The sequence below is a fragment of the Argiope bruennichi genome, chromosome 5, assembly GCF_947563725.1.
Source record: "Argiope bruennichi chromosome 5, qqArgBrue1.1, whole genome shotgun sequence".
Classification (NCBI taxonomy): domain Eukaryota; kingdom Metazoa; phylum Arthropoda; class Arachnida; order Araneae; family Araneidae; genus Argiope; species Argiope bruennichi.
In genome coordinates this window covers 77281890-77305004 of record NC_079155.1, presented here as the reverse complement: position 1 = coordinate 77305004, position 23115 = coordinate 77281890, and the positions used below count along the sequence as shown (strand labels likewise).

At 28.9% G+C, this 23115-nt stretch overlaps 1 long non-coding RNA gene across 2 annotated transcripts; it reads right to left on the bottom strand.

The window, feature by feature from the left end:
• Positions 1-13145: 13145 nt before the first annotated feature.
• On the bottom strand, positions 13146-22007 carry LOC129969134 (uncharacterized). 2 transcript variants are annotated; one of them, XR_008784467.1, is made up of 2 exons: positions 21801-22007; positions 13146-13475 (listed from the first exon to the last, which is right to left on the bottom strand). It is a non-coding gene; the product is annotated as an uncharacterized LOC129969134 (long non-coding RNA). The 2 variants fall into 2 exon arrangements; XR_008784466.1 differs by lacking the exon at positions 13146-13475 and adding an exon at positions 14932-15272.
• Between the last annotated feature and the right edge of the window lie 1108 nt (positions 22008-23115).

Sequence of the window (23115 nt, the reverse complement as noted above, 5' to 3'; positions counted from 1 at the left end):
TTGTTGATAGGTTTATATTTCATCCTCATTAGCAATATCTTCTTCAACAATTACATTGTCATTATCTTCAATGTCAATATCACTCTTACTTTTACTGTTTTCAAAGTTGGAATCCGAAATTTCTATATCCACAATATATGGATTCTTCTGTTCTTTATTTTTTTGGTATAACAGATCTATTACTCCTAATTGAATTCCATGTGCATAGCACAACTGCTGATTTGCACCAATCAACTTTCCAACTTTTTTCATAATTGTTGCTCCATCAGTCGTTATGGATACAATATTTTCTTCCAGGGATAATCCATGTTTCGCTAATTTAGATTTAAGCAATTAATTAAGCCATTAATTATCTAATTAATTTCCCCCGTTATGGAGACATAAAAACAAAAACATATACTATTTTGCTATGTTCGCGATACCTGAACATATAGTGGAGACAATTTTAAAAATTTCTAGTAAATACCGAAAAACCGGTATTTAAACTTATGAATACCGGTATTACAAAATTGTACAAATGGCTCAAAATACCGGTATTCGGTATCCCAGTATACCGGTATTGCAATCCCTAGATATAACTCTCACAAGGTAATCCGAAACTGAATCAAGCGAAGAGGCGTCGAGTACACCTTTAAAAATAACTAAAATATTCTAAAGAAAGAAAAGATCTATTTGTCAGTTTCCAAATTGGAGAAAGAATATGTCAAAAAGTAATATCAAGAAATCAACCCTTTCACTCGATTCAGTTTTTTAATTGTTCTCTTGACTTAAATATCAGTTTAAATACCAATACCTTTACATATTTCCTGAATCTATGTGAAAAATAGGATCTTGTGAAAAAATCTCGGGATTTTTACAATATTTCTAATTTGGTCACGTGGAATAAGATTAAAGAGTACTCGAGAAAAGATTGCATACATATTTGCTTTCATTATGGGCGATCAATATTTGAATGGCGATGATTGGGTTAAAATGACTTTTGATTTGATTGAAGAACTTTCTAGACAGCTTCTGGATATAATATTTAATCTTATCAATTTTCAGATCATCAGTCTGATAACCATTTTGAAGTTGCAATAAACAGTTGACCTCAAAATGATTATATTTCAATGTATTTCTTAACAATAAATGCTCGATAGTGAATGGACAACCAAAAAGTGCATTCTAATGTTTTAATAATATTTTAAAAGCTATATACCTGCATTTTCAATGCGGTAATACACTGGGGTAAATGTGGCCTACAGTCTTACTTAATAAGTGCATCAATAAATCTATTTCCAACTCAGTATTTGCTGCAAATTTACTATATTGAACTCTTGTGTACAATCCACTTCATGTATGCAAATAGTAAGAATATCTTTTTCAACATTCCTTAACTTTTTAATTGTTAAAAGTCAAGGAATCTTGAGACTTCAAATAGTACAGCTCTCGAAGACACCTGGACATTTTTTTTTTTTTTTTTTTTTTTGTAAAGATAAGAAAAATACTTTACCTTCCTCCTCAAGAACTAGAAAGATGACTTGTATTACTAAAGGATTGATGGGCGAAAGAGGAATCTATTTAGTTGATGACTATTAGAAAGATCTATACGTTGAAAGGTGTTCATCTATTCCTCTCTTCAGGTCAATGGCGCATTGATTGAGATGGAGGTATTGATGATCCGTTCACCGGTGTTATGAGACATCATCGGAACAAAACATTAGTGCGTTTATATCATTTTTTGAAATAAATATCATGAAGGAATGAAAAATAATGCCATGACGGAGCATCATCAATATTTATTAGACCACTGACGATGATTGGGGATGGTAAAATTACATTATGTCCCCGACGTTTGTTTACCCCGCTTGGCATTCCAAGGGACAAAGCATGTTTCTTAGTTAACCGCAGGGAAGACGATATCCGCACAATCGCTGTACTTTGTTTAGAAGTGGTATGTGACTACTTCAGTACTCTTTCTTTATTGAAAGAGACAATGAAAGTAATAAGGAAATTCGAATGAGTTGGGAAACCTTGCAATCAGAATCCGTAGCATGTTATTTGATTAGAAAATGAACCACAAACGAAACATTGCAGAAGGAGGCGTAGTGTATAATCGAGAATATGGCCAAAAATATCCTATGTTTTCGATGTTATATCTAACTTGCATGTATAAACAATTGCCCAAATTATCAACACTTAAAGTTCATAATTACTGATAAATTCTTACAATCAGGCATCAGTTAATGTCACAGAATAAGGCTCCACCAGGCTCATCTATTTCTGAGCTTATTCTGTCTCAAAAGCTGTTCCACACGGAACTTCAGCTCTTTATCATCTTGAATTCAATGGAAAACGAGAGCCAGATTGGAACCGGTGATTACGATTACGTGCAGACTGATCATGATTAGCAGCTTATTATGTACGATCAATTATACTTAGTACAGTAAGATATATAATCTTTTATTTGTATTCTAATGGCATACATTCTTTCAAATCTTCTTTTAAAGGTTGGGAAGAAGTACTATCCAGAGATTATTGCAACTTAGGGAAGAAATTTAGTAATTCGGGAATTAGCTTGATAGTAAATCATTAGTGTAAGTAAACACAAAGATAAAAGCTCATACATAGTCATTTTGGATGATCTCATCATTCTTTATATGATTTTTTTTTTGAGTAAAGAGGCCCTTTTATTTAAGCTGTCTACTAAAACTGTAATTGTTCCGCTCATCGTGTCAGATGTGATCAGGATAGATCTACAGAATTTGACTTTCTTATCCAACAGAAGAGTTTTAGCAACAAATTTGTCAATGTTACTTAAAAAATTTGAGATGCTTTTGGATATTTTGTTAAATGATTGCACATCAGTCGACACTAATAGAATTGGTGGTCAGATTGATAAACCAAAGGACGAAAACAATGTTAAATGTAAACCAGGCCGATTTTATTGTTCTGAAAAATCCAAACCGAACTCATGCTGAATTAATCAGACTAGAAGTTCCAAATTAATATTTTTAACAATTTAATCAACCCAGAAGTAGTTACTACATTTATTAAAAGTGTATCTTTATTTTTCCAGATATCTTTAAAGCTTACTCTGAACATGAAATTTCAATAAAATGCATTGTATTTGCCACAGATAAATCTATATTAGTTCCACTTCATCATGTTTCTGACAGTTGTTAAAAATAATTTAAATAAAAAAAAAATAAAGAAGAGACTAGAATCCTCAATTTACAATAGAAAATGTCAAAGTTTCAACTATTTCTTTGTATTTTTTTTTTTTTTTTTTTGGTTTATTCTTTGAAATATTTTATCTTTCTTTTTGGGTTGATCCAAATTCAAGATTTAAAAATGATAAAAAGGCTTGCGATCTTTCCAAGTGGAAATGTAGCCTTTTCAATCATCTGCATATTTTGTTACTTTTACACTTGTTTATAACAAAATTAAATTTTAATTACAATTGCTGTGAAGTTTAAAATAATTAAAAGAAATTGCGATCTAAAATTTCATATAAAAAGTTAACTGAAACCGAAGTAATTTTCAATCATTTGGATAAAATCATTGATCCAATTGATTGATTGAAATTTTAATTATACAAACCAGTGTTTAAAAATGTGCCGCATATGCGGTATTATAGATTTAAGAATAAAAGTAAAATTCTACTGTTGAATTTTCACGTAATAGGTTAATTCCATCACATAATTTTTTTTCGTGAGCTTTAATGGTTAATACGATTGAGCACTCATGATTAAAATTTTGAAGAAATTACTAAGTTTTGAATCTTTATTTTATCAATGAAAATTTTTGTCAAAAATAATACTTGAATAAGTAGTTAGAATAAGTTAAATTTATTAGTTAGAATATTAACAAGTATTAAGACATGTTCACTTTAAAATTTTAGTTCAATGCGAAAATGTGTTTCGTGACTAACATTCAAATTTACACAAAATTTTAAAACCTTAATATAAGTTCCAATAACTATAAGTTCCTTGAAAAAATGATTAATTCAAATGAACATTACATATGTATTATATCTCTATTAATAATTAAAGATAATGCATCTGTGTGTTGGAGATCTAAAGGACAGTTTTTTAACTTAACGAAATCTAATGAGAGTTTTTGAAATTTTAATTATAAAGTTCAATAATTAAAAATTAAATTAAACTTTTGCATCCCCCTCGATAACTCCCGAAAATAAAATTGCATAATACTGACTTTCATCATTTGTTAAAATAAAAAAAATGTTTAATTTATAATACCAAATTTAGAAGAGTAAATTTTTCCCATCTTTCTACTGTTTTTTAAAAATATTTTTTGGAGGACTTTAAAAAAATGTTTTTTCAAAAATTTTAATACATTTCATTGTTACAATGAAATTCATTCCATATTCATTGTTCCATCAAGTGTTTGATCATGTGATTTTTTCCATCATAGAAAACAAAAGAAGAAGTTTCTTTTTATTATCCGCTCAATTTTCATGAAAAATAAAAAAGTGAAACTATATTGCTACAAAAGACCACGTGCAATTTTAAATAGATTACTCAGGGCTCTGAAGTCTTTAACTGCGCTATAATACAATGAGATTTGACCCCATGTAAAAGGTAAAAGCGCACGATAAATAGAACAGGTGTCAGGCTTTTGAAATAAAACATTTTTAACGTTTGAAATAATTTAACATTGAATTTTTTTGAAGGAATCATGTCGATTGTCCTGAAAAGATTTAATTGAAAATAAATATATTATTTATGCCGAACTAATAGTCTCCAAAGGTCATTATGATATATATGAACATTTGAAGCGTGGATATATGTCTTTAGCCTGAATGAAGACGAAACGTGTGAATTTAAAAATTAAAGGCTACAATGTAAGATTGTTTGGAAATAGATTCATTTACCATAAATTTCTCATGGAAGACGATTCTACAAGTTCTTTTTCTAAAATTATTGGCTAAACTTCAGAAGCAGATTATGTACAAACAAGTCATTTTTTGCAACGGTAAATGGGGCTACAAACGCATAAGGAGACTGCAACAAGGAATATTTTATGAAGGTAATGCAATGTGATCCCAAAAAAACTTTAAAAGTTTCTATTTATCATACCATTCCGGTAAACGGAATGAAATTTAAATGCGAGCAATTTAAGTTACAAGTCTAAGAATGGCGGGAAAATATGAATAGAATAGTTGCAGTTGCAAAATTTCGTAAATTTCAAAATGCAACACCTTCCCTTTTTTTACTTTCTTGTGTACGAATTATAGAGGAAATATCGTAACCATAAAGGAATTTGACTTCGAGGTTTCAATGGATCTACACGTTTCAGACCTCCCGCTTCACAATTTTTTTCCCCCATCAGATTTGTTTTTCTGTCAGTTAGTTTGTTTTGTCTGATAGTGAACATGATAATTCAAAAACACTTCGTGTGAATCGGCAAGAGTTTCGTATATAGAATAACGACGAAATTTGAAGATTTCTTTTAAATTTTGAACGAAATCCATTCCTCAAAAGTCTGTCTGTTTAATTTAAGCTTGTCTGTTCTTGTTGCGCTCATTTGTACTCTAACAGATTTCGAGTACAAATGAGCTATATAATTACATAATGCAAAGAGGTAGGTAGTTTGGTACACAGGTTTGGCAACTAAAATATAGAAACTTATCGAATTTTGAACAAATCCATCGACTGTTGACCATTTGTCGGCCTATGCTTTCGCATGCATGAAAGCACAATAACTCATAAACGCAGTGACTTAAATAAAAGAAATTCGGTATGCTATCTTGTGACTACAAAAGGACCGGCAAAAAGATGTCCAAAATACATATCGGTATCATAGATTCATTAAAAATGCTACATTCACGACAAAGATCTTTGTTTCTTAACTATCGCTCACCAATGATATGCAGAGAATTCGCAGACTTATCCTAGGTTAACAGTTTTGCACGGAGGAAGGAGATAAGACCTTTATTATGGAACATGTGAAAACGTTCCAGGGAAAGAACTCGCGCTAGTTATTGAAATATTATCCTCAGAATAAAAGAACCATAAATAGCTCTGGAACCGGAACTGCAACCTGGAAAGAACCAGCTCTAAACAAAGAAAAAAAGTCAAACAACTAATAAGACCATAGATGCAGCAAAAAAAAAAAAAAAAAAAAAAAAAAAAAACATTGATTTGAAAATTTGAAAAGAGGTTTTATATGAAATCAGGCCTTATAAATCCGGAAGTTTGTTTTCTATAAACCCAGTCTAATTTCTTAGTGAAAGTTTTCCTGAAAGAACAGCACATTTTCTTGAAAAAATGATTTGTATCGGTATTCTCGAACTCTTCTTAAAAATTGTCATATCATTTTAGAAACCTCCTGTATACAAAAAAAGTTGTAGCTTCCAACTCTCCAACATTAACCAGCACATTTAAGAGAAGAATTAATTAATTGAAATGATTTTCTCCTTCTCAAAAGAAAATACTGTAATCAACGAAAAATTCGGCATCGCCATTATGAATTCTACGTTTCAAACCTCCTTAAATCCTAAAAACATTTTCAGAAATACGTTTGTCTGTGAATACGATAACTCAAAAAATGAGGCGTAGGGTCAGCCAGTTAGATAAAATTTGACGAGTGGTCTTCGTAGTAAATTTGTAGATTTTCTGTTAAATTTTGAACGAAAACACTTCGGAAGTATACGTCTGTTGCAAATGAACATGATGATTACCAAAAAGTTAGATGGATAAAATTTGGTATATAAGTTTAGCGTCTAAAGTGTAGATCTGCATCAAATTTTGATCCCATGCTAGTGATGTAAAAGCGGCAACTCAAAAACGAAACGACTCTCATATATGAAATTTAATATGAGATCTTTTTACTCGAATTGTAATTCAGTGTCTAATTTTAATTGAATGGAAAAAAAACTTTCAAAATGCGTGATAGGTTTTATTCACTATACTACGAAGCACGAAATGGTCATGTGTAAAGTTCTTGTCACTAAGGAGGGACGGGATAGGGTTTTTTTTTCATCTTTTCTCCTTGCTTTGGCCTCTGATTACGATTGTAACAAAAACTATCGATTTGCACAGTCTATAATGCAAAGCGAAGGGTAAAATAGGTATAAAACTTTAAAGTTCCCCCAATTTTATTTGTTTACACTTACTTTTATTAATTAATATTAGAAAAATCAAGGAGGAATCGAAAGGTTTATTTTTACTATTCAAGAATTTTTAAGTTTTTCGAGCATATATTGAAATTTCGTAATGCTAAATTGCTTACATAACAGTTATTGTTCATTCTATAGTGATGTAATATAAGGTGCACATTCAAAAAATGTATTTAATATCTTCGCAACATATGTGTGTGTATAAACATAATTAATGAAACAAAGAAAGGCATTGCAGTAAAATATATTTACTGAATTTTTTTTTTTAATTTATCAAACTCAGAAAAAAAAGGTACAGAAATAAAACTAATATCACCGAAGAGGATTTTCCTACTGTCTTATTCTTTTAAACGAGTAATTCTTGTATATATATTTATTTCGTGTATCTCGGAAATGGCTCTTAACGATTTGGTTCAACTTTTATATTTAGATAAGGTTTTGCTTTTTAAGTTTATCTATATAAGCGTCTTTCCTGAAAAAACACGATTTTACACACACACAAGCAAAATTTTTATAATTAACTATTAGAGTCCAATAGATGGTGCCATCTGTCCAAACAGAACCTAAACAAACCGAGGTAAACATCCGAGTTTCAGTAAAAATCTTCTAACTTTAAATGAGCAATTCTTGTATATGTTACAGTAAAAACCCGAAATCTGTCAAAACGCGAATTAACTAGAGAAAAGGCGTTTTAACTGACAGCACTAGGATGAACCTGAATTATCTAGAGAAAACGCGTTTTAACTGACAGCACTAGAGAAAACCCGAATTGACTAGGGAAAACACATTTTAACTGACAACTTTCGGGAAAGACCTTTTTTTCTAGTTATTTCAGTTATTGTCCAGTCAAAACCATGCGAATTTAAATTTCTTGCTTGTGAAATTTTCAAAAGAAGTACAGTCATCTAGTTTTATTCATGCTGAAACGTGTTTGTGCTATTGATTTTTTTGCAGTGAAGAAAATGTTAATTCTTTTTATGCCAAGAATTGGAAAAATAATTGGAATTTGGATAATTACAGTTTTGAATTACAATACAAAAATTTTGGATAATTACAGTTTTTTTTTTCATAAAAGAAAGAAAAACAGAATAACTTTAAAGTTATATCACATAATAAATACAACACTTTCTTATCTGAGGTTGAAGAAGCAAAATCTGCCATTCAAAGACTTCAATTCAATAACGCAGGTTTGACATTCGTGAAATTAGTGGAGTAAAAAAGTTGGTTTCCTCAAATGAGCCCATAAAATATTATTTACGAGTTGAAGAAATCTTTGATGCTATCAAATATGCACATGTGGTTAGAAGACTTGAGGATAGAGACAGACTTAAAATTGAAAATTCCAGAAAATTTGCTAATATAATTACTGAGATTATACATTTTTTTTATCAATGTATAAAACATGTCAACAGAAAAAAAATTAAAAAATAAATAAATAAAAGGAAAGGTTTGGTTTCTAAACCTATTATTTACTCAGAAATGAATAGACGCTGCCAAGCGAATTTGATTGACATTCAATCTCAGGCAGATAAGCAATTTAGATTTATTATGGTTTATCAGGAACGTTTAACGAAGTTTGTGTTACTGCGACCACTTCACAGGAAAAGAACGGAAGAGGTTGTTTTGCAAGCACTTGATATCTTTTTTTTATTAAGGGCTCCTTATATACTGCAATCTGATCGTGTTCATGGGAAATTTTGGCACAGGCAGTCGCAGGGTTCGGTTGAGAGGGACAACCAAGACATAGAATATATGTTGGCTTCATGGATGAAGGATAATCAAAATATAAAATGGTTCAATGGTCTTCTTTTTGTTCAATTCACGAAAAACAGGGCTCTATATTCAAGAATAAAACATTCACCATACAAATCTATGTTTGGGATTGAACCAAGAGTTGGAATGACAACCACAACCTTGCCTCAGATATTTTTAAAATATCGAAGACGAGGATGAACTTCAGAAAACTTTAGAGGGCATGAATGCAGAAGAGCAAGAAACTGAATAAGCACAATCAGGGAGCATATGCTTGCTAGTAAATCGACTAGCATTTTTTAATTAGAGAGGAAGGCAAAGAAACTTTAATAAAGCAAGTCAAACGAATGAAAAAGATTTCCGATGCAACACACCTGATATAGGAGGTAAAGTCGTTGTTCCCATTCCAAATGTTGAAATAAAAAAATTAAGATGGTCTGTTAAAAATTGGGGCGAAACATAGAGTTCTGAACAAACTGTATTCGAAGTAAGAAATGATATTTAAACTTAATTAGTTCAATATTTATTCAATAAACATATGGTTATTACTTCTATTAACTTTAAAGTATTTAAGCAGCTAATCAGGGTAAAGTATTTGATACAAAAATTTAATATATGCACTGATTTTCAGATCTCAATTCGATATATAGCCACAAATTTTCTTTACAGAATCAAGACATTTCGCTGAAAACAGCAACAAGAAAAGGAACTGTAGAAATTGGACAAGGGTTCGCCCACTGTTCTTGTAAAAAGGATTATTCTTCAAATTTATGTTTCTGTATGAAAAATGGTACTCTTTGCAATTCTAAGTGTCACAGCAGTTTGCCATGTCGAAATAAGTAATTTGTAATAACGGTACTGTATTAAACAATATTCAAGTATTTTTTCTTCAATGACAGGTTCATTCCTTAAACACTGTATTAATAAGTATAGTTTAATACAATCATTTTGTATTAAATTATTTGGTCTGAAAATCAGTCAAAATACGAATAAAATGGGTTCTCCCTAGTACTGTCAGTTAAAACGCGTTTTCCCTAGTTAATTCGGGTTCCCCCAAGCCCTGTCAGTTAAAACACATTTCCCCTTGTTAATTAGCGTTTTGGCTGATTTTGGGTTTTCACTGTAACAATAGATAAATTGTAAAATGAATTCTGTAATATAGCACATTGTACTCCATTTCTATACATTCAGACTGAAATAGTTATATAACATGCAGAGTGAAATGCTTGTTGTAAAATTAATGCAAAAAAACCTTTCTTACAAAAATCTGAATAATTAATACTAATATACGGCTATTTAATTCTGAATAATCTATAAATATGTAAACTGGACTATGGTATGAGAGCAAATAAAAATTTATCCGCATTTTATAATCGGTTTGTTCATCCACAAAGTTATAGTTTGAATGAAAACACAATTTCTAAATCCTCTGCACTAGTCCATAAGCTTGACATTCAGCGAAAGAAGAAAGTCTTTGTATGGCAGCTAATAATAAAGGCATCATATATTGTAAGTATAGTCCTGTAGAAAAGCGACATCCTGTAGAAAAGCGTATGATGAACCTTTGACGTATCCAAAGAATTGACTAGCTGCAGTGAGAGTGTTTCAGAACTTCAAAACCTAAACAATTAATTGCGGATGATGTGTAATGAACAACACCATCTTCTACAATAAAAGTGCCAAACCTAAATATTATCACGGGTCAATAAATAACATTAAAATTTATGCAAACCGCAAAAAAAAAAAAGAAGGGGGGACTTCATTTTTAAAGACACACACATTTTATAAATGCAGTATTAAAAACAAACAAACAAACAACAAAAAAAATAAAGAACGAACAACTATAATGTCCTCCTCCTGACATTTAGCATCTCTTCATTCCTGTTTTTTTTTCCTCTTTGAGAGATATCTCGTCCTCATTGATGAACTTCAAATCTTCTCCTAGGTATCTATCAGTAATACTGGATAATCAGATATATTTCATTTCATAAAAGAAAAAAAGTAGGAAAAAATTTAGTATGCCGATTTTGAGATGCGTTCAAACTTGGCTAGCAAATGTTTGTAAAACTGAGATATCCTAACTTCAATAAATTTTACCTTCAATTCTCAATAACATTCGATCCCCATTACTTCGGATGCGGCATCATGACTTGGAGTCGATGGCTGGCAAATGCTATGGTTCGTCATTAATCGACGCATATAAAATTGAAATGTCCGTTTGTTTGTTTGAACTTTATATTTTCCATATCTCTTGACGGAATCAAACAAAGTTTTTGACATATGTTTTTTAACATATAGAAAGAGGGTGAAATGAGGAGAGAATGATTTGATAATTTTTTTACCACAATCTTTGAAAATATCGTCGCTTCCAAAATTATTTTTACAGCATCTTAAAATTTAAAAATTTAGCTTATTAATGACTTAAATTTAATTTCCGTACAACTATTTCTATAATTTTAATAAATGTTTTAATATTAATTTAACTTTAATATTAAAAATGTTGTATTAACTTTTTCAATTAATTAACAATTTATAATAATGTCTTTTTTTGTATTTAAATGTCCATTCTATTTTACTTTTTGATCCCATCTTATACTTGCGTGATCTTGCCAATGCCAAAATTAAATTTTTTTCTTCGTAAATTTTTATTTTTGCTTTTATTTTTTAGTATATTTTAATATACTAACACATTAATTTTTCTTTAAGTACTGTTTGTCTTAATTCTGTCTCATATTTCAGAAATTTCTAACTTTGAATATCTTATTTGGCATATTCTTCCCTGTTTCATTAAGGCTTTTTAGCTTCAGCTCAAGGAAAAAGATTTTATTTCATTCAATAATTATCTCAATATTTTATTGGATATTAATATATATTTTTTAGCTTCGGCTTCAAGGTCTTATTTTTTTAAATATGTCAATGGACATTTCCTGTAACTTTATAAACAACAGATTTTTTAAATCTCTTTTTATCTTCGTAGTAGCTGCCATTGAGGCATTTACCCCCTATTAACCATTACTTTGAAAGCATCAGGGCTCAAAATTGAAATACTGGTTTGTGAATATTTGATTAGAAAAGATTTAAATATAGTGACTTCTGAAACTGTATGAATGTGAATGAAGAATACTAAATCGGCACGAAATCAAAAATACTCCTACAATAAATGAATAAGCACAATGGAAATATTTTCAAAAATATATAAATAATTGTCTTCAAGCGCGTTAGTCTTCCATTGAATACACGTTGCATCTTGCTCCATGAAAAATATTTAGTTGAACTTTTCTGAATTTCGAAATTACTGGAATTCTATTTAAAGAAGAAGCTATTAGTATTAAGAAATTTGCGTGATTTACTACACCAGTATTAAATCAAAGAAATATTAAGTATTCAAGATATAACTTTTTAGGTTGTCTCCTTGTAAAACATATATTCTTTTAAGTTGAAATTTAATCTGTAAAAGTTGCTAATAACATCTTAGAAACATCATATTTTCCCATGACTAAATAAATGATATTGCCGAGTTCTGGAGGAGGAACTCTTAAGTAAGCTTTATGTTTGTGTGACAAACGATGAGTTAAGAGTTATTGTTTATCTGAAATATTTACTATTAATTAATATTAGGGTTGCAGATTCTAAAACATCTTAATGCTTGAATACAAAAACTGAAAAACTGTACATCATAAAATTATCTTTTCCTTTTTTTTTTTACACATATATAGAACATATCGGAATGTCCATCATATAAATGCAGGTGGGACTACAGGTACAGTGGCTAGTAATTCTTTAGGCATTTAGTAAGCATCTTTTGCTCTGAAACAGTAGGTGCGGTGCCAGTGGTTGCAATAACTTTCAGATTTCATTGTCTCTGTATTATATAAAGAACAATCGGTTAACTTTAATTTCTGCAATAATTTTCAACCAAAATAAAAAGATATCTACTCGCTGCTATATTTTTTATGCGTATTGATACCTTTCGATCATGCTTGATCATCAAGAGAATAATAAACAATCTGACTCACTTTATCAAAGCTTCATTAATTTTATTTTTCCGGTTAAAAAAGCTAATAACTTTAATTTATACATGTAAAAAATGCACCAAACAAAATAAAATGAAAATGTTTCAAATTGAAAAAATGGCGTGATTGTATTGTGAAGTTACATCCATGTCCCAGAAATAGAACCATTTAAATAAAATATAGAACTGTTACCAAAGAACATTCTCGTTGATACCATATCCACTCAGATCAACTTAAGAAAACGCATCTAAGCAAAATAAATCCAAAAAATTCAGTTTATTTACATCACAAAAGAAAATGGGAAGTTTATATACATTCTTGACATAGCAAACTGCAATATGACATTCCGTTAAATTTGTACTTAATGAACAATTTTATTCTGTTGTATTGAAGACAATTAACTGCTGTTGCAGCAGACTTTGTATAGATCGCAACAGCCTGCGGCCCGAGACTTTGATAATCTGCTGCATCTTCTGCTGCACCTTATTTGATCAAGTCTCACAGATATACTTTGACCATAGACTGTGTTGAATTCGACACATACTACACAGAGGACCAGAATGAGAAGGTAGAGTGTTCGCATCGTGCTGAAAATACAGAGAAATAGTATGAATTGTTCTTGCATTCAATCCCATAATTATTGTCGAAAGCTGAATCAAAATAATATCGTTATCAATACTTTATTATTGGAACTTTCGTTCTGTTAGTAATTATCCAGCATGTCATTAGTCATAAGCCAACCTATACAGGCGTATATATAGCAGCAGCAGTTGCAGCGGTTAAAAATTAGGCCAAAATATTTCTTGCTGATTTCAGTAAGATTTCATAAAAGACCAAATTGAAAAGATGATCCGTTTTCAATTCTTTGAAAATAGGCAGAGGGTTAACGCCTGTTCTTACATTCTGTTCCATAACTATTGTCAAAAGCTGCATTCTTCACTAATCAAAATAATATATAATTACAGATCCTTTATTATTAGAAGTTTCATTGTAATATTTTCAAGTTAAGTTTTAGCATGGTATTAGTCATAAGCCAATATTATACAGTCATAGAGAAACAGAAGCAGTTTCTGAAGCATATTAATCAAACCAAGATAAATTCTTGCTGATTTCCATGTAATTCCCCACAGGGTAAAAATGAGACGGTAAGATGTTCTCAAAATGTTGAAAATGTAGAGAATGACGAGAACTGGTCTTTCAGTCAGTTCCATACTGTCGTTCAAAGCAGTAGATTCTTCATTAATGGAACTTTTGGTGTACTATTACATTTTAGATTTTAGCACGGTATTAGTCATAAGCCAACTTTATACAGCAATAGAGATAGCAACAGTAGCAATTATAGCAGTAAATAAATCAAATCAAGATAAAATTTTTCAGAGAAGATTTCATGGTTAATCAAAATAATTTGTTTATGGATTCTTTATCACAGCAGCTTTAATTTCAGTCTAATATTATTCATTAGTAGGTTATTAATCTTAAAGCAGTATATACAATCATTATTAACAAAGCAATGACAGTTTAGCAGGTGATATATAAAATCAAGGTGTAAACATGAACTAATAAACATTTATTATTACAATATTGCAATAAACAAAGATACATTCAAATATTCTTGTGAATCATATTAATTGAAAAATCACAGCGTAAATACCGTTTTCAATTGAAACATTGCTTGAAAATTAAGAATAAAACTTAAAACATCTTGCCTCATAGCTGATTTCGTCTTCTAAAATATTACGCAGCAGGAAATGACAGTCCCTCCTGTTTCCATTTCAAAAAGTCGGCAAAAGTCGAACACTAGCACAGTTTCCAGGATATTTTGAGTAGTGCTTATTCTGTATTAGCAGCTTATGTTTTCATTCCATATCAAATCATTTTTGTATTTAAAAAAGTTTTTTCTTCATTTTTAATTGTATATTGGATTATATGTGGAAGAATTTTATGAAAATTTTAATTGCAGCATCATAAGAACTACTTGGTTTATTTTGACGTGTTTGTACCCTAAGTAAAAGCCACTAAAATTTAAATAAAACACTCTAAAACAATGAAAGAAAATTTGTTTATTTACAATAATATCAAATGCTGAAGTGTTGTTATGTACATTCGTGAGAAACCAAAACCTCAAAGTAACATTGCATTGATTTCAATAAATTTCGAAATTTTCATCCAGCTGCGCATGAAAGCTACATCAACCAGAACAGCAGCTGTTATACAGTTGACAACAGCCACGTCTTCGTGATCTTGAGGCGAACCTATTGCAAGTTCTTTGACATGTTACTCTATCCAATCTGTCTCTTGTTGACTCTTGCTGTCCACTCACAATGCTCAATTCAGTACAGACTACTAGCAATACCAGTATAAGAAGATAGATTGCCTTCATAATGCTGAAAATACAAAGAATATGCCGGTGATGCATTTTCTATAAAAATGAGCAACGGTTTCTTAAAAATGAAAGAAGAAAACTTTTTCATTCCTCATCCTTGTTTTAGCGCTTTCAGATAATCAGTTTTCTGTTTTTATTATTTCAATATTTTAGTGTAGTTTCTCGAGATCTGTATTATTTCATCTTAAGCAAGCACTTTTTAGAACATATACACTGTTCTAAGCATTCATAGATTCTTCACCGTGAAGTAGTCTTTTGAGCATAAGCAGATTATTTTTCAGAAAGCAGCAACTTTAAGCATATAAGAATTGTTTTTCATAAAGCAGCACTTTTAAGCATATAAGAATTGTTCTTCATAAAGCAGCACTTTTGAGCATATACGAATTTCTCTTTATAAAACAGTATTTTTAAGCAAATACGAATCGTTTTTAATTACAAAAAATACTTTTATGCATTCGTAGACTATTAAAAGCATTTAAACTTCTAGCAAATCAAATAGTGTATAGTGAATCAATAGTGGGAATCAAATAGTAAAATATTAATAAATTTGCAAAGCAGAGCAACAGTTTTCTGATGTATTTTGACATTTTTATAAATATCTACTGATTTTTTAAAACGTTGACTAAAACACTTAACATTTGTTTACAAGATTGTTATGGATGCATAATGGATAATTATTTGCAATAAATATTTGATGCATTGAAACATGTGAAGTACAGCAAACAAGAAACGCAAATGAGAAAATTTGTTCGCACGAACATGTAACATCAATAATATCCACAATGGAAATACTGAACTGTATTTAGCGATCAGTTCTCAGGTTAAACAAATTCTCCAAAATAAAAGCATATTTGTTTGGTATTTTTCTACGCAACAGTCCAGACAATGCCACCAATTATTTTTTTAATGGCATGTACCGTTACAACTCTCAGCAAGTTAGTATGTTAGAATAGAAACATTAGGAAGATTTAGCTTGAGCATAGAAAGACTGTAGAGTTTTCAAATTTCAATCACTAAATTATTCTGAACTTTAAACAAGGCCGTTATATAATAACTTAGGTATTTTAGTAGCAAAATCCATGGAATAATTTATTTAGCAATTCATAGATTTTGTTTAAATTATTATTAATCCTCTTTTCTAATATAAGTAATCTCGTAATTTTTTAAAAAATTAACTTCTGCTTTATCAAACAGAAATGTCACAGAGCTACTTACATATCCTGTCTCTTAAAATTTAATTGATATGGACAGCAAGAAACTTAGTGGCACAAATTATTATAACTGGACTAATAGTTGATGGAACTGGAAAATGCAGCATAACTCTCAAGAAATAAGATGATGGAAATAAAATAAACAATAATATTGCACAAAAAGTTTTCAGACACCTGAAATAAGGATAAAAATTATCTTCTTTGGAAAGATTTTCAGTTAAATGACAGAATCGTATACAATGTGTATTCTTTAATAGTGACTCATTACCGAATTATAAGGCTATTTAGATCATTTCAATGGTGGCTTTGAGAAAGATCCACCACTTGGTGATTATTCGAAGCGATATTTGATTGACTAAAGTAATGAAATTCAAAAATTCGTAACTCTGCCCATTTTAGACATAAAAAAATGAAACTTTTTTGTTTAAAATGTTAACGATCCAAGATTATATCATTGACAATAATTAATAAGAACAGAGGACTCTATAAAAATTAAGACGAATCTTAGATTCAATATAACATCTATTGACTGAAATAAGATAAAATGCTATTCTTTAGATTATTCAGAGTATTTTTTTAACTGACATAATATGCTTATTTCTATTGAATAGAAATTAACTATTGGTTCACGATTAGTGTGGACCTCTTGTATATACTTAGGGTGTTTTTTTTCCATAAAAATTCTTACTATAACTCCTACTAGTGTTCGTGCATTGTGATGCTTTTGTGATGATTACACTCCATTTGTTGGTAATTATTCATTTCCAAAAGCCTGTTCATAGAAACTGCCTTAAATCAAGGTGCACAAATCAACGAAATCATTTCCAAATAGTTATTTGCATCATTTCATGTATAATCAGGAAGTATTTATTGTATCACAAAAAGTAAAAAAAGCTTTCACTTAACTTGCATAAAATAAATAACTCCTTTAATGCTTTTTAACAATATATGTTTCAGTCAGAAATTATTAATACGGAAATACTTTGCCATTTTCAGATTAAAATATTTAACAACTCTTTCATAGTAATATATGTCAATCACAATAAATTAAATATGTTATTAGCAATCTTGAACGCAAGTATATTATTAAGCAGGCAGCATGTTATTTGACAGTTTTATAAGATAATTTTATTTCAAATTCTTTATATGAATACTTGGTAATATAGTGAAATCCTTATTAAATGGTTTTTTTTAATAATAGAGTAACAGCGGCAGTTGAGATATTACCTTGTTTAAATCATGTAATTATCAATACCATCAACTTATTAGTGAGTTGATAATCCAGTGATCTGAATTAAATGATCTAATAACTATTATCAATAACCAAAGATAAACAAGGCTTTATAGTTAATAGATTATAGCAACGATTTAATCTGATAAATAGCTATTGAAATAATATATGATTAAATATTCATTTAATTAAAACAAGCGATAGCTGACATACATTATAGTCATTTTTCTTTTAAAATATTTGTAGATATAAATTCTAATAAAGTTAGAAGATAATCGAATTCATTGCTTGAATGCTGTCGAAGTTCACGAATCTTTCAAAAGATGTAACAGTAATTGGAGTTATAAGAAGCACCAAAAATAAATCAAACCAGTGTTTAAAAGACATATAAATTATCAGCAGGTGATACAGTTTATTTTAATACATCTATGCGAAAATAGGGATTTTTTTTGCCAAAATTTGTCATTCATTGGGTGTATTGCATCAACAAAATGGTGGCTTGTACATAAAAACACCTATCAGCATTATAAACATTTAGTAAGTAAGAAATGCATGTGGCTTAATCTGTATTTCAATTTCATGAAAATGATAAGATTTCTTTTCTAAATGGTTTTTGTAAATAAAAAAAATAATAATGCTTGCCCTTGGATTTTAATATATTTATTTTTCCTGATTGCATGCATATTCACCACTGATGATTATAAAAATTAATAAAATTGTACAGAATTAATTTTTACAATATTTTTCAACTATAATAATATTTACAATATTTTTCAACTATAATAATATTTACAAGATTTGTCATTGTCTTTTTTTTATTTGTCAATATATTTTTAATTTACAATATTTAATTCTGTTGATTTTCGTTTTAAGGTGAGGAATTCAAGTCAATGACGACCAAGTCATTACTATAATCGATTCTGGTTCATATGATTAGCGAAAGGCTCCAGGTTCTTTTTTAATCATTAACAAGCATTTGGCAACACTATTATTTTTAAAATACTCAGTATTTGAGTTCTGCCTTAATTTAAAGTAATTCAAAATCTGCAGTTTTCCAAACGCACTGATCCATTTTTAAAACGAATGATTAAAAGCATTGAAAAATTGATTGTTTACTATGCCATTAATTGAAGAGACACAGAAGAAATTTGAATGTAAACGCAAATTAAATCTAAAGTTGAAGTCAAATACAGATTATGCGATGACTTTGATGGAATTTCAAGATAAAATTTAGTTTACTTTTATTAAATGTGAGTGTTTTTGTTTCTATTGATATGGATTGTTAAAAACTAGAGAAAGTATACAAAGGAATAAAATTGTCCTGAATTTAAAAATCATTTAAAAATCATATTTATCAATGACATCTCCATTCTAACTCAGAATTTCACCGATTCTTAAAAGCTATAGAAGTTAAATTGAGAAATATTATAACCAGCATAAGGTTTGGACCTTGCACCATCAAATTATCATTTATTTATGTTTTCACAAAATTCTTTAAATGGTATAAATTATAACAATAATGATGTAGTGAGGTAGCACTAGGTTCGGGTGTTTTTTAATAAGGCCCAAGAATTCTATGAATGTTGAATAATTGGAACTGCAAAATAGATTGTACACTTATAACGAAGAAAATAGTAAATGTATCGTTGCAAAAAATTATTCATTATTTCAAGAGTAATACTTTAATTCATACGAACTGCATGGAGTATGTTCTTTCATTAAATCTATTTATTTTTTATGGAATAATTAGTTATTTCATAGAGAAGCTACCTAAAGTCCATTAAAACATGAAGTAACAAGAATGGACAAAAATAAAAATTAAAAAAAAATTTTTTTTGATATAAAATTAGGATTATATGTTTAATTAATAATATTTAAAACATTAATTAATACATTTAATTAACTTTATTAAATGAATATATTTAATTACATTAATTAATTAATACATTTAATTGATATTCAAGCATTAAAAAGTTTTCAAAAATAAATCTCTGAATAATGTCAGCAAAAAAAAAAAAAAAAAAAAAAAAATGCAATGGCAGAAAAATTCACCTTTTAGAAAGGATCTTAAAAGAAGCATCAAATTGAAAAGGGTTTAATAATGAATTACATTTGCTAAAAGAAAAATGATTTTTTTAATAACTAAACCACATTTTTTAACGATAATATGGTCTTAGTTAATGTAGAATATCGAACTTCAGAATTGTTTCTGGTATGCATCAATATTTAATTACCCATTGTACAGACCGCTCAAGTCTGTAAACGTTTTTAAAAAATAAATAAATAAAAAAAACTAACAACTTTAAGCAAAAATAAGAGCTTTTCAAAATCAACGTAGGTATTTAAAAACAATCGCAAATATTTCGTAACAGCATTCTCTTCTGGAAAGAATAAGTTGGAGAGCATGGATAAATGTCGTAAACTTTTTAAAGACGTTTATGCATTGAAGTGTTTTAAAAGGTTTACCTTGTATTGTGTAATCAATTCTTGATAAATAATCTTAAAATGGTATATCTACAAAAAATGCAGAAAATTTGTACAGTGCCCGATTGTATTTTGTATTAAATATTTCAACAGTCAAGTTTATTCTACACAAATTAATTGACTGAGCCTCTTATATCCGTATGAGGCAATACAAATTATTCATAAGTATTCAATATTTAACTATAATATAAGAGTTTAATAATTAGTTATAACAGACATAAGGCAAAATTTTTACTTATGAAGAATTATAAAAACTTACAAAACAGCAATAAATTTAGTTATGAAACTTTGTGAACTAATTGCAATGAAATTTTTTCAAAGCTTCACTGTCCTAACCATCGTTTATCATTATAAATACATATTTGATCATCGGAGTACCACCTGATAGATTATGTTCTATTTATTATTTTTTAGGGGGTAATGTAATTAGATTTATATCTTCATTTCCTATCATCATTCTTATTGCATGATAGAAACTAGATTGTCATTTATTACATCAGAAAATATCTTAACGTAAAATAATCAGTAAATTAACGATTGCTTTAAGACATTTCGAACTGAAAAATTATTAATGTAATGAAAGCCATTAATTAATAAGCAAATCGTGCAGCATCACTTTGTTAGTATGAATGAAAAGCTAAAGCATCTAATAAAATTGTTTACAATAACATATTTAACAGCACACTTTTTACTATGTGTAATTAAAGAGAGAAACATTCATTGATTTATCTTGGAGAAAATGAGTTATTTTTATTTCTCGATAAATATTCTTTATATTACAATTCAGAATTATAATATTCGATTATTTTTAATGAATATATAATATCAAAAATGTATAGCAACAAACCATATTTCAAGGGGATAAAACAAAACAAAAACTGAAAAAGAATAATAACGAGATGCAATATATAATAGAATAAGCTTACAGCAATAGAAATGAAGTACCAGTTTTCTTTTGAAAAAAAAAATAATCTTCACATATTTCATGAAAAACGTGAGCAGAATTCGATTCTTTCGATAATAAAAAGAAAAGCGCAATGGTTTCAACCAGTTTTTAGTTCTTGATAATTTCTTCACTGTTAAACTCATCAAATAAATTAATACATTATTGTTTGAAAATTATTGGTTAAGAGCTTTTATAATATTCAGAGCATTTCAAAAAGTTAAAAATATTACTTTCTGTTATTTCAAAAATGCGTTATTCGTTAAATATAAGTATCATTTAATAAAGTCTTTAATATTTTCCTGATTTTTTGAAAAAAGCATTACTGGAAAGAGATATTTATCAAATAATTAAAAGCTTTTAACTCGAATGTTGTTCTTATTCATTGATTTAATTATGGATAAACTTTTCAAAGATTGATTAAAAATAAAATGAATTTTTAGTTACTTATCTCAACTTTAAGGTTTACAAAAATAGTTATTCTATTCTTATAATATTAATACCTGATTTCTGTCAACTATCTAATAAATCGGAGAATGTTACAATCATTAAATTTATTTTACTATCCAATTAGTATTGTTTTAACCACTCTCAACTGAGAAATTTTTTTATCTAAACAACAAGTTTTGAATTCGAGCAGAACGTAAGAATTGTTCTTACCTTTCTCAGATCTGTTCGAGTTGGCTCTTAGGAATCAAAACTTTTCCTATATCCGCGTCGCCTGCTTTTATATGCATATATATAGGAGGCGAAATCACAAACAAAAACAAGTGTCCAGTAGCCCTACCTGTGTGGCCCGCTGTGTTGCAATAATATTCGAGTTGAGTGACCCACAACTCATAAAGGAAGAAAGCAATCCCTGTCCATGTTTTTTTATTTGTATTATGTGTCTTTTTCTGAAAACAGAGCATCTTTTTTGGTGGAACCTACTTTTCTTAAGTGGGCTGTTTGCTTGCAGGAAATAATATGATAGTGCTCACAGCAAGATAGGAAAAATTGCACGAGTGCGCATGATCTGTGACTTCTCTTGTGGGAAGTTCCTCTTTTCTTGTTCTTTGGAACTCAAATTGAATTTAAACTTAATTAATTTTTGTTAATTTTATGCTGCTTTTTTTTTTATCAAAATAGAAGCAAGCATAGCAATGTCAATAACCGAACCCAAAACCTCATTAATTTCCAGTCATTCAAACTTCCTTTGTTGTTGCCAATTGATATGAAATATTTTATTCTGGTTTCGATTGGTTTGTTCCGATTGGTGTAGAAATGATTTGGTTTCTTTAGATATCTTACATCGTTTTTTATCCAGAAGTTTACTATTAAAACGAACCGTTTTTCACTTTTTCTTATCCCATAAAAGCATAAATTTCTTATATTTATTCTACACAAAAACTCTCAAGTAGCACTTGATGATAATAATTTCTTGTACTGACATTTATAGCTTCTAAATTTACATAAAAATTAAATGTATTATTTATTGCAACCATTCAATATAAATATGATCAAGATATAAATAAGTCGCCTAGGATTTGTTAAGAATGTTTGTATAGATTTTTTATCAACTTTAATGGAATATAAAAGCAATCGTTTGGTTTAAAACATTTTCATTAATTCAAACTTTAATGGAATATAAAAGCAATCGTTTGGTTTAAAACATTTTCATTAATTCAAGCTTTAATGGAATATAAAAGCAATCGTTTGATTTAAAACATTTTCATTAATTCAAACTTTAAATTATCGTCTGACCTATCATTTGTAAATGAACAATGAATCGAAGGCTATGTGTATGCTTTTTGCGGTTAAAAATATTTATTTTCTATTATTAAAGAATATTATAAAGACCTGTAATCTTTATATATACAAGCATAACAAGAGTGATTGTTAAAATCAAAGAAAAAACGTAAAAATTTGAAATCTCCAGGAAAAAAAAAAAAAAAAGGAATTCTGAAAACGTGTCTAAAAAGGAAATGGATTTCAG